Below are 13,627 nucleotides of genomic sequence, written 5' to 3'. Positions count from 1 at the left end.
CAGTGTCCGTGACGGCTGTGTGTGCAGGAAGTGTGTCCATCTGCAGCTACTGGGAAACTGCTTTTCAGACCTGGAGCTGTGAGTGGACTCACTGTGGAGCAATACTGAGAATGTTATGGACAGCACAGTTAGTGAGTTAGTCACACCGCAGGTGAGGGTCACACAGGCAGAAAGGGAATGGGTAACCATCAGATCAGTTAAAAGGCTCAGGAAGGAAGTGCAGGACTCCCCAGTGATCGTTCCGCTTCTCAAACAGATACTGTGCACCGCTTGGGATTCTATAAGGGGGGGAAACAGGTGGGGTGGACTCTCAGGGGAAATCAGCAACAGCCAGGTCCATGACCCCACAGAGAGCTCCGCTGCCCAGAACGGGAGGAAGGAGAATGGCAGAGCTATAGTGACAGGGGATCCAGTATCAGGGTCAGAGACAGGCGCGTCTGTGGCCACAGACATGAATTGAACCCAGGTCCATTTATTGATAAGTGCGCAGACCAATAAAGGTCAGCGTCCCAAATGCAACCTTCAGCGCTTGATCACCCTGAAGCTCTACTTTTCAGGGACTGTGCACTTGTTCTGAGCCCTTCAGAGGGATTGAAGGGGATGGGGAGAAAACAGGAACAGGGCTGTGTTGCAGATCTATAAAATAGCTTTCACTCTGCTCTGTAGGTCGCTCCCCTTGTCTCCCACCCCCATCGTACCTCCTCCCCAACGCAGGGAAAAGACCTTGTGTATTTACCCTATCCATGCCCCTACTGATTTTATAATCCTCTATAAGGTCACCCATCAGCCTCTGACGTTCCAGGGAAAACGGTGTATTCAGCCTCTCCCTGTAGCACAAATCCTCCAACCCTGGCAACATGCTTGTAATACTTTTCTGACTCCTTTCAAGTTTCTTAATATTGTTTTGATAGGAAGGAGACCCGAATTGCACACAATATTCCAAGCATAACCTAGCCAATGTCCTGTACAGCCGCAATATGACCTCCCAACTCCTATACTCAGTGCTCTGACCAATAAAGGAAAGAATACTAATCACCACCTTCACTAACCTATCTACCTACGATTCTGCTTTCAAGGAGCTATGAACCTGCACTCCAAGGTCTCTTTGTTCAGCAGCACTCCCGAGGACCTTAACATTAAGTGTATACATCCTGCTAATATTTGCTTTTCCAAAATGCAGCACCTCACATTTATCTAAATTAAACTCCGTCTGCCAGTCCTCAGCACATTCAACCATCTGATCAAGATCCCGTTGTAATCTGAGGTAATCCTCTTCACTGTCCACTTTGGTGTCATCTTACTAAAAATACTTCCTATATTCACATCCAGAGCATTGATATAAATTATGAAAACTAGTGGATCCAGCACCGAGCCTTTGTAGCGCTCCACTGGTCACAGGTCTCTAATCTGAAAAGCAACCTTCCACCACCACCCTCTGTCTTCTACCTTTGAACAAGTTTTGTATCCAAATGGCTAGTTCTCTCTGTATTCCATGAGATCTAACCTTGTTAACCAGTCTCCCAGGGGGAACCTTGTTGACCGCCTTACTGAAGACCATGTAGATCATTTCCACCGCATTGCCCTCATCAATCCTCTTTGTTGTTACTTCAAATAAATTGACTCAAGTTCATGAGACGTGATTTCACACATACAAAGCTGTTATTAATATCCCGGACTTAACTCTGTACAGTGGGGTCTGTGTCACCAAGTTATAGGTGTTAATATTCTGGATAACGTTCTCGTACACCAGCTTTGTGTTAGTGACTGTATTGAGTCTTGTTAATATCACCAACACAGGTGAGTTCCTTTTCAAACGCAGTCCCTATACCCCTAACCCCGCTTCCACCTGCTCTGTCTCCTCCATCCCCACCGTAGACAGTAAGTGGGAGGAGCTCATGGAGTTTCCATGTGAGTGAGATTGAGAACATCTTCCCTTCTTTCCACTAGCCCACCAAGAAATGGTGGTAGTGTCCTTACCTCTGGACCAGGAGGACCAGAGTTGAATGATAGCATCTTTGAAGAGGCTGATTAGAAAACATGCCCAAGCCACCAGGCCATACTGTCTCCCAGCTGTCCCTGCCTGAGCCTTCAAACAGAAGCTTCCTGTAGTTTCTCTCCTGTCAGCCTCTCCCATTGCTTAGTTTGTGAAGGATTCCCTCCTGCTGCTGCACTGCTCCTGTCCCTCACTGACCTGTCCATCCCCCAGTGTCCTCCACATTCATTCATTGTTTACAATCCCATTGTCCCAGTCCTCCTGCCCCGCCCCCTCCAACCTATTGGGCAGTGGCTGCTGTCAATCACCCAGGCTCCTGTGTGATCTGGAGCATGCTCTGTAGGAGGGGAGACCAGTGCACAGGCGCGGTGCTGGCCAATTGTTGGCGAATGTGCAGGGCGGGTCAGTGCCAGGGAGGCTGTGTGTATGTGGGATTAATCTGTCATTGGCAGTTCCTCCCTCTGAAAACAGGACCCAGGGGAATGGCCCCTCCCCTGGTATCCTGACGAGTAGTCAAAGTATCGGTGGGGAAGCATTTTGCAGAAAGTTATCAGAACTCCTGTGAAGATTCGGGAATGTTATGGAAAGGTACAGGGGTGGGCCTGTAATTAGAGTTCTAATCTGTTTCATTTTAGTTCAACCAGATATGATTTGGCCAGTGTGTGCAGGATGGTTCTCATCAGAGGTCGGAGTGGGGGAAATAAATAAGAGGTTCCAGATTGGGAGGGAAAAAATCAATGTGGGTCTGACCAGGAAGGAAACCCTAGGAGGTGGGGGGAGGATTCATCAACACCCGGGAGGCTCTGAGTCAGACTCATTGATTTGGTTAGATTTCCTATAGTATGGAAACAGTCCCTTCGGCCCAACCAGTCCACACCGACCCTCCGAAGAGCAACCACCCAGACACCTTTACCTCTGACTAAAGCACCTAACAGTATGGGTAATTTACCATGGCTAATTCACCTGACCTGCACAGTCAGTCTTTGGATTGTGGGAGGAAACTGAAGCACCCGGAGGAAACCCACGCAGACAAGGAGAGAATGAGCCTGAGGCTGGAATCGAATCTCGGACCCTAGTGCTGTGGGGCAGCACTGCCATCGTGTCACCCTTTTTTTTGGTTTTTAGTCTGCAGACAGGAGCGCGGAAGCTGAATTCAAAGAGAGTGTTAGAACTGGGTGTGGAGGAAAGGAGTGAGGAGATTGGTTTGGATTTCAGTTCACAGAAGAGAGAAAATGAGAGACTGAGATTTAAAGCTTTGGGGGAACAAAGAAACTACAATTTAATACTATAATTATCTTGTGAATTTCCATCCTGTGTTAACGGTGGTGACCTGTTTTCTCTGTTGTAGGGTTCCGAAAGGGTAGATTTGTGAATGAGAAATTCAAATTGAACTTCCTGTTCAGTTTTGATAGTTACTTGATCCATGCCAATCTGAATATCATTGGCCTTTTCATGTGGAAGGAAAGGTGTGTATTCTGTCTGTGGCGAATATTTGAAATGTCAGTGTGTCTGTTAAAAAAATACTGAGACACAACCAAGTCCATGTTAGTGTGGTGACTGTGGAGAGAGATTTCATTTGCTTTTAAAAGTCTGAAAAAACATGGCACGTTTCCCAGGAACAATTAAGCTACAGATTTGTTTTGGATGAGGACAAGTTTCAAATTAATCATGCAAACAAAAAGACACAAGGATACCTGCAGCATGGAAACGGGATTGTTGTAAAGGAGTTAATTCTCGATCATGGCTTGTAATCCATTGGCGTTGTCAAGTCAGTTCCAATGCCTGGGGAAACACTGGAAATGTAAGGAATGCAGTGTAGTTTCAGTTATTAAACTGTAAAAGGTGCAGAAGAAATTTACAGGGGTCTGAGTTACAGGGAGAGGTTGGACAAGCGAAGTTGTTTTTAGTTTAGAGCAATGGAAACAGAGGGGGGATGTTTTCTGGAAATGTATAAGATCATGAGAGGCATGGGTAAGATGAATGCACTCAGTCTTTTCCCCAGGGAATCAAGGACTGGAGGGCATCAGTTTAAGGTTAGAGGAGAAATTATGAAAGGGAACCTGAGGTGTAATTGTTTTACCCAGAGGGTGGTATGTATATGGACTGAGCTGCTAGTGGAAGTGGTTGAGGTGGGTACACTCACAACAGGTAAAAGCCATTTGGACAAATACATGGATAGGAAAGGGTCAGAAGCAGATGGGCCAAGTGCAGGGAAATGGGGTTAGGGTGGATGGACATTCTGGTCGGCATGGGCCAGTTGGGCTAAAGGGCCTGTCTCTGCTGTAGGACTCTGACTCCAAGTATATTTACTATTTCTCCTGCTATCTCTGGTAGCACCCTGGGATGTATTCCATCAGGGCAAAGAGACTTGTCTACCTTTAGCTCCATTAGCTTGCCCAGCTCCAACTCTCTCGTGATAATAGTTGTTTCTTTGTCTTCATCTTCCTCAGTTTCCTTATCAATAACAGGCATGTTCTTCGTATCCTCCACTGTGAAGACTGACTGCTGTGTACTCCTATTCCTGAACCCTGCTGGATAGCAATAACTACATTAGCAGAACTCTGACAGGTCTTCTTTGAGTCTTTATTGATGAGACATGGCAGTTACCTGGATAGTGTACATGCAGAATACCTCCAGGCAGCATCAGGTAACTCCCCGCCTGTCCGATGTATGGCTCCCATTCTTATACCTTTGTATTAGATAGTGAGGAAGCATGTGGGAGATAATTATTTTGTAATTTTAAACTGAGGTGAGTTAAAAATCACACAACACCAGGTTATAGTCCAACAGGTGTAATTGGAAACACACTAGATTCCTTCATCATGATCCAATTACACCTGTTGGACTATAACCTAGTGTTGTGTGATTTTAAACTCACCTCAGTTTAAAATTACAAAATAATTATCTCCCACATGCTTCCTCACTATCTACGTTTGGAATACTAATCCACCTGACTATCCTGCTTTTCCGAAAATCTCCTTTGGCGAAGGTGGTGAGTTTTGGATTCAGCTTTCCAGTTATTACCGTAAGAAGATAAGCACTGGGCACAGGAGAGGCAATGCAGCCCTTCGAACCAGCCCCACCATTTAATACGGTGATGATTGAGCTCACCTCAGTCTCAGCTAGATTTCCCACCTGCTCTCTCTCACCCTTCATCTCATTGCAAATTCAACATCTGTATCTCTTCATTAAATCTGCTCACTGTCCTGGCATCCACCGCATTTTGAATAGGGAATTCCATAGATTCACAACACATCGAGATAGGTACATTCTTCATGAGAATTGAATATAATCCCTACAGTGCAGAAACAGGGTAATCATCCATGGAGTCCACACCAACCCTATAATGAGTGTCGCATTCAGACTCACCCATTTCCTGTATTTCACATGGTTAATGGATTAACCTGCGTATGCATGGATACTGTGGGCAATCTAGCATAGCCGATCCACTTAACCTGCACATCTTTGGACTGTGGGATGAAACTGGAGCACCCAGAGGAAACCCGCACAGACACGGGGAGAACGTGTAAACTCCACACAGTCGCCTAAGGCTGGAATCAAATCCAGGTCCCTGACGCTGTGAGGCAGTGGTGCTCACCATTGAGCCACCTCTGCTTAAAATCTGCTCCTCCTATTAACAAAGCCACGCCCCAGTTGGCTGAATCTATATTCCTTACATCAGAAAACCTGCTTGTGGAAGCAGGTGTCTCAGTAAAACCCAGTGACAGCCCACAGGTCCTGTCTGTCTGAATGAGGATCCTATACACAACACCCTCCAGCCCACACTTTTCATTCAGATTCCAGAGACAGGGCTCCAGTGACTTCATGGGGACTACAACTCCCACAGTCCCTGTGGCAGGGACCACACGTGTGTGGGGAAACCCCGCACTGTACATGTACAGAATGTGGGCGAGTTTTGGAACATGTGCTTTGGGTAAAGTATACTTTGCGGAAAGGTTTTTTTATTCCTGATGAAGGGCTTATGCTCGAAACGTCGAATTCTCTATTCCTGAGATGCTGCCTAACCTGCTGTGCTTTGACCAGCAACACATTTGCAGCTGTGATCTCCAGCATCTGCAGACCTCATTTTTTACTTTACGGAAAGTTTTTCACATTGGGTGGAGGAGGAATGCATCTGCTTATAGTATTGATCTGTTGGGGGTCAAAGTGTCACCACTCCCATGTAGGACCACTCTTCGTCCCCAATTCATTGTAATGCTGGGAATCAACTAATGGGAAACAAGGAAGGATCTGACCCATTCTCCCAGACTGAAGGTTCCTCTTCTGTCCAGGATCTGCCACCTCCCTTTCTGTTTCCTTTTGTTTCATTCTGCTGGTACATTATTGACTTGCAGCAACTGAAGGGAAAGGAAGTGAACCCAGAAAGGGTGCAGAGTCTAACCAGGGACAGGAAGTGGTGGCATAGGTCTGTTTATCAGTAACTCCATGAGAATGGGGAGGGTGTACATTACGGGGTAGCAGAGTCAGAATGGTGGGAGAGAGTAAGTGGGCTGGAGGGTTACAGCTTTGGGGGAAGAAATGGGAAAAAGATAAACTAGAATTGTCTGTTCTGAATTTCTAATCTGTACATATTCCTTTATACAGGGTGCTAGATGGTTTGCAGACTGAAATCTCAAAATCGTGTGCAGATCGTGATTAAGTTAACCAGCATTTGAAGAACCAAAGAGAGAAAATCACTTGGCCAAAATCCTGCAACACTCTCCCTCCCAGCATTGTCGATCTCTCTGTGCCAAATGGACTGTGAATTGTACATTTATCATTAACACCATGTCTGTAAATTTTGGTTTTAAAATGTTGTCAAAGTTTTTTGCACAGCAAATAAAATTAAAGAAAATAAATTAAACACTCTGAATATAACAGCTTTAAAATTTTCAACCTCTGTAAAACAAAATCCTGTCTATTCCCAGACACCATCTCTTTCCAGCTACTCAAACTCCAGGGAAATATTCCCTCCCTGTCTGAACCTTTGGTTTGATTTAACTGCTTTTCAGTTCTCGGTCTGTGAGCTGTGAAGCGTTCTTTTTCCCCATTTCTCCGACCCAGAAATGTGATCACAGCAAGCTTCGCACCATCAAAATCATCATTACACCATTTTGCTTTTGGTGAACATATAATCACCAGCAGTGCAAAAGTGAGGGCTGCAGATGCTGGAAACCAGAGCCTAGATTAGAGTGGTGCTGGAAAAGGGCTTTTGCCACAATGTTGAATTTCCGGCTCCTGACCTGCTGTGCTTTTCCAGCACCACTCTAATCTAGACATTTAATCACCAGCAATAAACCATTTGTGTAACCAATTGAATATTTCCAAACAAAGCCATGCAAACCATTACAAGTGACAGAGTGAGAAAAGGACGAAATCAAAGTAGAGTTGTGGGGAGGGGGCAACGGTGGAGATAAAGCACTTTATTCCCTGCAGTGCACACCTCTATCTAAAGGCATCAAGAGAATTGATACACACCGCATACTCCTCCAAGGACACCCTGCTGTGTAGCCTTTATACGCAATCATGGAATAGAATCCCGACAGTGTGGAGGAGAGCATTGGCCCATCAAACCCCAACAACTACCCGAAGAACATCCGACCCATTGCACTCCATCCCTGTAATATTGCATTTCCCAAGGCTGATCTACCTAGTCTGCACAATCCTGGATACTGTGGACAAGGTAGCACGACCGATCATGGGGAGAATGTGGGAAATCCACATTGACCAAGGCTGGACTCCAACGTTGTACCTCGTGCTGTGAAGCAGCCGTGCTATAATCACAACTTAAATCAAAACAGATGATCCCTGCTCATTGTCCCATTGCTGTTTGTAGAGACATCCTGCCCAGAGAGACATCCTGAGATTTAGAAAGTGGCAATGTAAGTTCAGTCAACTCCAGCCCAGTTAATGTGGTTAACAACAACAACATCAATACTCCAACAGTGTCATCATGTACAAGGGCCACTCCTGACTCTGATGGACAGTAACAAAGTCAGAGTCCTGCAGTCCTCACGGAGCAGGTGGATAACCACTTCCCTGTGAGCACTCACTGGTCTCTCAACAATGTTGAAGACGCAGCAAATCCCTTGTCACACAGAGGGGTGAACAGCTCCTACCCAGTGTGAACTCGCTGGACTCTCAGGGGGCAGGATGAATCACTGAATCCCTTCTCACACACTGAGTATCTGAATGGCCTCTCCCCTGTGTGGGCTCACTGGGATCTCTACAGGTGGTGCATTTGAGTGAATCTCCCTCCACACTGGGAACAAGTGAATGACCGTTCCCCAGAGTGAGCTTGTTGGTGTTTAAGCAGGTCAGAGGACTGAGTGAATGCTTTCCCACACACTGAGCAGGTGAATGGCCTCTCCACGAGGGGAATGCACTGATGTCTCCACTGGTGAGAGATTTGAATGAATCCTTTCTCACACATGGAGCAGGTGAAGGGTTTAAACCCACTGTGCCATCTCTGGTGCCTCAGCAGATTGGAAGATCGAGTAAATCCCTTCCCATACGTGGGGCAGGTGAGCGGCCTCTCCGCAGTGTGACTGTGTCGGTGAGTGTCCCACTGGGAGGGGTAAGTGAATTCCTTATTCTGATTGAGTACGTCCTCCTGTTTTCTCTCAGTTGTTATTGACAATCTCATTCACCTCGCACCAGAACCTGTTCCAGAGAGGGTTCCAGATCAGGCAGAATGGTCAGCTGCAGCTGGTCACCTGACCGGTCACTGGTCCCAAAGGTTCACTCTCCACAGATGCTGCCAGATCTATTGAATTTTTCCAGCAATTTCTGTGTTTATTTCTGATTTCCCAGCATTTGCAGATGTTTAGTTTTCCAATACTCGTCTTGTCTGTTGCAGAGGAGTTTATTGATGAAATTAAAGGGTTTCAAAAATTGTACATTAGGTCACAAATCAGCTATGATCATCATGAGTGACAGAGCAAAGTCGAGGGGCTGAATGGCCTCCTCCTGTTCCAATGAAAGTTGCCCATCTGCAGCTTGTGGTAACATTTCCCCTCACTGCTCACTTCACCTCCACTTCAAACACACTGTTACTGACTGAACAAACCTCTTGTGTTTGAACTAAACCTGCTGATGTTCAGTGGCTCCCTCTCCTGCCTCCTGGGTTTAACTCTCACCGTGGAATGCTGTCTCAAATTACTGCAGGAATGCCCACAAGGACTAATCCTGGAGAGTGTATCCGCTGGGATCCACAATCACCGTTTATTTCCTTCTTCCTCTTTCATTCTGGCTATTGAACTGCCGGTTTCAATCCATTCTCCTGTCAAGCTTTTCAACATGTCCATGTGGGTGAACTAGAGGCAGTTGGGATGAAGGGAAGTGGGGATTAGGTGGAAGCACGAGGAGAGGTGATAGCAAAGACAGTTCTCATTGTAACGGCAGAGTTTCTCCGTGACCCAGTGAGTGGTGAGGCAACTGAGTTTGTGGGGGGAGACAGATTCAGTCAGGGATTTGGGAAGACACTCAGACATTGACCTGTCCATCTGATTGTTAACTCAGACAGTTAGAAAGAAAGATGCACATTTAGATCGCACATTTGATGATCTGGGACAATGAAACATGCTTTCAACCCAATGATTTCAACCTCAAATCTCTGAAAACACAGACACAAAGCTTCCTACTTATAACAGGTTTTCTCTGAGCCTCGTCTTTTCTTGAGAAAGCGTTTTGAGCTGTTCAGCCTTTCCTGGTGATTATAACCGATATGTTCCTATAAGATTTGTGACTGAACCTTTATTTCCTGTTCCTTGTGAGTGATGAAAGTAGCAAAGACAGTTCCTGACCTGTGAGGGGTTTCGGTTGGAGTATTTATATTTGCAAATCCATTCCCACCCTCACATTCAGTGTGAAATTGATGTAAAACTGAAGGGAAGGAGTGAGTGAGCACCCACAGAACCATAAAGGAAGCATATGTATCTGAGTTGAATGAACCTACTCTAAGATCAAACTAACCAACACGCCCTTCATTTACTATCATCCATCTGCCTATCCAAGAGTCGCTTAGATTCACTGATGGATCTGAATCTACTGTCACCACTGGCAGTGCATTCCATGCACCCACCACTATCTATAAAGAAACTATGTCTGACATCTCCCCACAACTTCCCCAATTCACCTTAAAATTATGCCACTTTGTGGGGAAAACTCTTTCATTATCCATTCTATCTATGCCTCTAATCATCTTATAAAAATCTGTCAAGTAAACTCTCACCCTCTTTCACTGCAATGACCAAATCCCCAGCTCCCTCAACATTTTTTTTCATAAGACATGCCTTCTAGTCCAGGCAGCATCTTGGTAAATCTCATCTGCACCTTTTCTAAAGCTTCCACATCCTATGTCTAATGAGGTGATCAGAACCGAACCCAATATTCCAAGTGTAGTCTCACTAGGGATCCATAGAGCTGCAGCATAATCGCAAAACTCTTAAACTCAATTTCCCAGCGAATGAAAGCCAACACAGCATACACCGTCTCAATAAACCTATCACCTTGGATGTCAGCCATGAGGGATGTATGGACGTGCACCCCACGATCCCTCTGTTCCTCCACATTCTCATGAATCCTGCAGTTAATCCGAAAATATGCACTCAAATTTGAAATTCCAAAATGAATAACTTCAAACTTTCCCAGGATGTATTCCATCTGCCACTTCTCAGCTCAGCTCTGCCAATGTCCTCTAGCAACCTACAAAAGCCCTCCACACTATCGACAACTCCACCAACCCTTGTGTTATCGGCAAACTTCCTAACCCACCCTTCTACTTCCTCATCCAAGTCATTTATAAAAATCACAAAGAGCAGAGGTCCCAGAACTAATCCCTTCAGAATACTACTGGTCACCGTGCTCCAATCTGAAAACTATCCATGTAATCTTACCCTGTCTTCTATGGGCCATCCAATTTATTCTCTAACCAGGCAGGTTTCCCTGTATCCCATGCCTCATTACTTTCTAAATGAGCCTACCATGGGGAACCTAATCAAACTCCTTGCTAAAATCCAGATACACCACATCCACTACTCTGTCCTCACCAATGTGTTTGTAATATCCTCAAATAATTCAATAAGGGTTGTGAGGCATAACCTGCCGCTCACAAAGCCATGCTGACCATCTCTAATCAATCTATACTTTTCCAAATAATCATAAATTCCGTCTTTCAGAATCCTCTCCAATAATTTGCCCACATCTGATGTAAGACTGACTCATCGATGATTCCCAGGATTATCTCAATTCCCTTTCTTGAATAAGGGAATAATGTTTGCCACCCTACAATCATCTGGTATGACTCCAGTGGACAGTGAGGATGCAAAGATCATTGCCAAAACACAGTAATCCCTTGCCTCCCTTCCCATAACAACCTAAATTATATCTTTTCTAGCCCAGGGGACATCGATCCCTGTGATTTTTCAATGTTTTCAGAACATTCTCCGCCTTAACATCAACCTGTTCGACCATATCAGCCTGTTCCACGCTGTCCTCACAGGAACAAGGTCCCACTCACTCATGAATACTGAAGCAAAGAACTCATTAAGGACCTCCCCTATCCACCCTGACTCCTGGCACAAGTTTGTTTCAGTATAAGGGGTATAAATATGGAATTATGTCTCAGCACTGAATTAATGTAAAGATATTGCAGTGTACAATCACTCAATTACTTTGAATATTGAGCTGTATTTTAACTGAGAAAACACAGTCGAATTGATTTGATTATATTTCACTTCATGCTAACATTTATTGTGTTTCGAAGCACAATAAGAGTTTCATTTTTACATATATAGAACTTACTTAAAATTCCTCGCACGGTTATGTACAGAAAATAGAATTAACATCTGCTTGTTCCTTTCTTTATCGATGACTGTTCATTTTGAATTTGTGGAAGTTGTACATTCTTGAAACGAAGGGAAATTGCATTTTTAAAATCAAAGTACAATGATCACGCAGTTTTATCAATTTGTCTTTCAAAGAATTGTCATGAGATTCCTCTTTATTTAAGACCACCATTGTATTGTTATTGTAAAATATTGTTTAATTTCCAGTCCATTACACACAGAAACTACCTAATTCGAATTACTACAATAAACAGCTGATTAGTTTTCATTTGTGTAACCACATTAAACATAATATTGCAGTCCTGCCCGTCCTGAGTGGGAACATTATGAAAGGAGCTTGTGAAGCTGTGGCAGTGTCTCTATTACTAGACCCGAGGGAAGGTTTCAAATCACACCTTCACCAGAAATATATCAAGAGCTATCTGAATGGTGAATAGAGAGTACCTGAGCACAGACTGAACTGCTTTTCAATTCAACATTAGATCTGCGTTTATCTATTATATCAATAATCACAAAATCTGATACTTATTTGTGTCAGGTTACCAAGAAATATGTATTGAAAACTTCACTTTCGCCACTTTGCTTTTACAAAAGACTTACATCTGTCCCTGTTTACTCTAACTGAAAGAAATCTGAAGAGGATTTTCACTTTTACAAAAAAAGGGGAGATGTTTCCCATATAAATTAATGCTTCTTCGATTTGCCCCTTTTCAGTTTATGTGAGGTTTCATAATAACACTCTACTTTCGGATAGTGGGGATACCTGTATCTAATTCTGTTGCTTATTAGTTCCTGGAGAATATTTGAAAATGTTGCAGAATTAAAGATAACGATGTCTAAGTAATGAGATTGATCTATTTTTGTTGCAAAGGGGCAAGTCCAAACAATTGAAACACATTAAACATTCTTCTCTCGTGTTATAAGTTTGAAACAAAGTTGATATCTTCTTCAGTTAACTAACAAATGCAACCACCAATTACTTGTCAGTCAGCTGGTTACCTACTTTGCAACTAAATGTTATGATTCATCTAAATATTACTCTATTCTTTGATCAAAGTGAATTTGTGATTGTTGTTCAGTTTATGAATTATCAGAAACTTGTTTTTATTTTTCCATTCACCTGTTCATTTTGACCGATAGATTGAAATGTTTTGAAAATATTGGAGTTTGTTCTTTTAAAAATAAGGTTTGCACATCTCTCACGTATCTCATTTCTTGTATTATGATTCAAGAATGTTTCCTGGCGGAATTCAAGTAAATTCCAAACATGTGTTGATATCAAATAATATCTGTACCACCCAGTTATCAATCTGTTTTTAATGTTTCAGTTGGTTACATTGACATTGATTAGGTTCTCATTCAGAGAGATCAATTAACAATTATAAACTATTTGCAGGATTATTGAATTGAAAGAGAGATACAGATGGGCAAACATTTTTTGGAAGGCATTGCTTTTTCATTTAAATGTGTCGGCTGTTCAAGAATTCTATCTCGCCTTCCATTGGTTTTCTTGTCGAGAATGCAGATTTATAGTTCATGTGAATTTTAATGTGTTCTGTATTTTGAGATTTGTATCAGTTTTAAGAAGAAAAGGAGAAACAATTAACATGAAAACTTTAGTGAATAGAAAGCAAAGGAAATTAAATTGACAGAGGCAGCTTTTAGTATAATCTCTGAATATTCAGTCAAATTTTTCTAATGTCAAGAGCGTGGTGCAGGAAAAGCGCAGCAGGTCAGGCAGCATTCGAGGAGAAGCAGAATCGACGTTTTGGGCATAAGCCCTTCA

This window comes from Hemiscyllium ocellatum, unplaced genomic scaffold, assembly GCF_020745735.1.
Source record: "Hemiscyllium ocellatum isolate sHemOce1 unplaced genomic scaffold, sHemOce1.pat.X.cur. scaffold_346_pat_ctg1, whole genome shotgun sequence".
NCBI classification, from domain to species: domain Eukaryota; kingdom Metazoa; phylum Chordata; class Chondrichthyes; order Orectolobiformes; family Hemiscylliidae; genus Hemiscyllium; species Hemiscyllium ocellatum.
The sequence above is the reverse complement of the archived record's forward strand: the minus strand, read 5'-3'. Positions refer to the sequence as shown.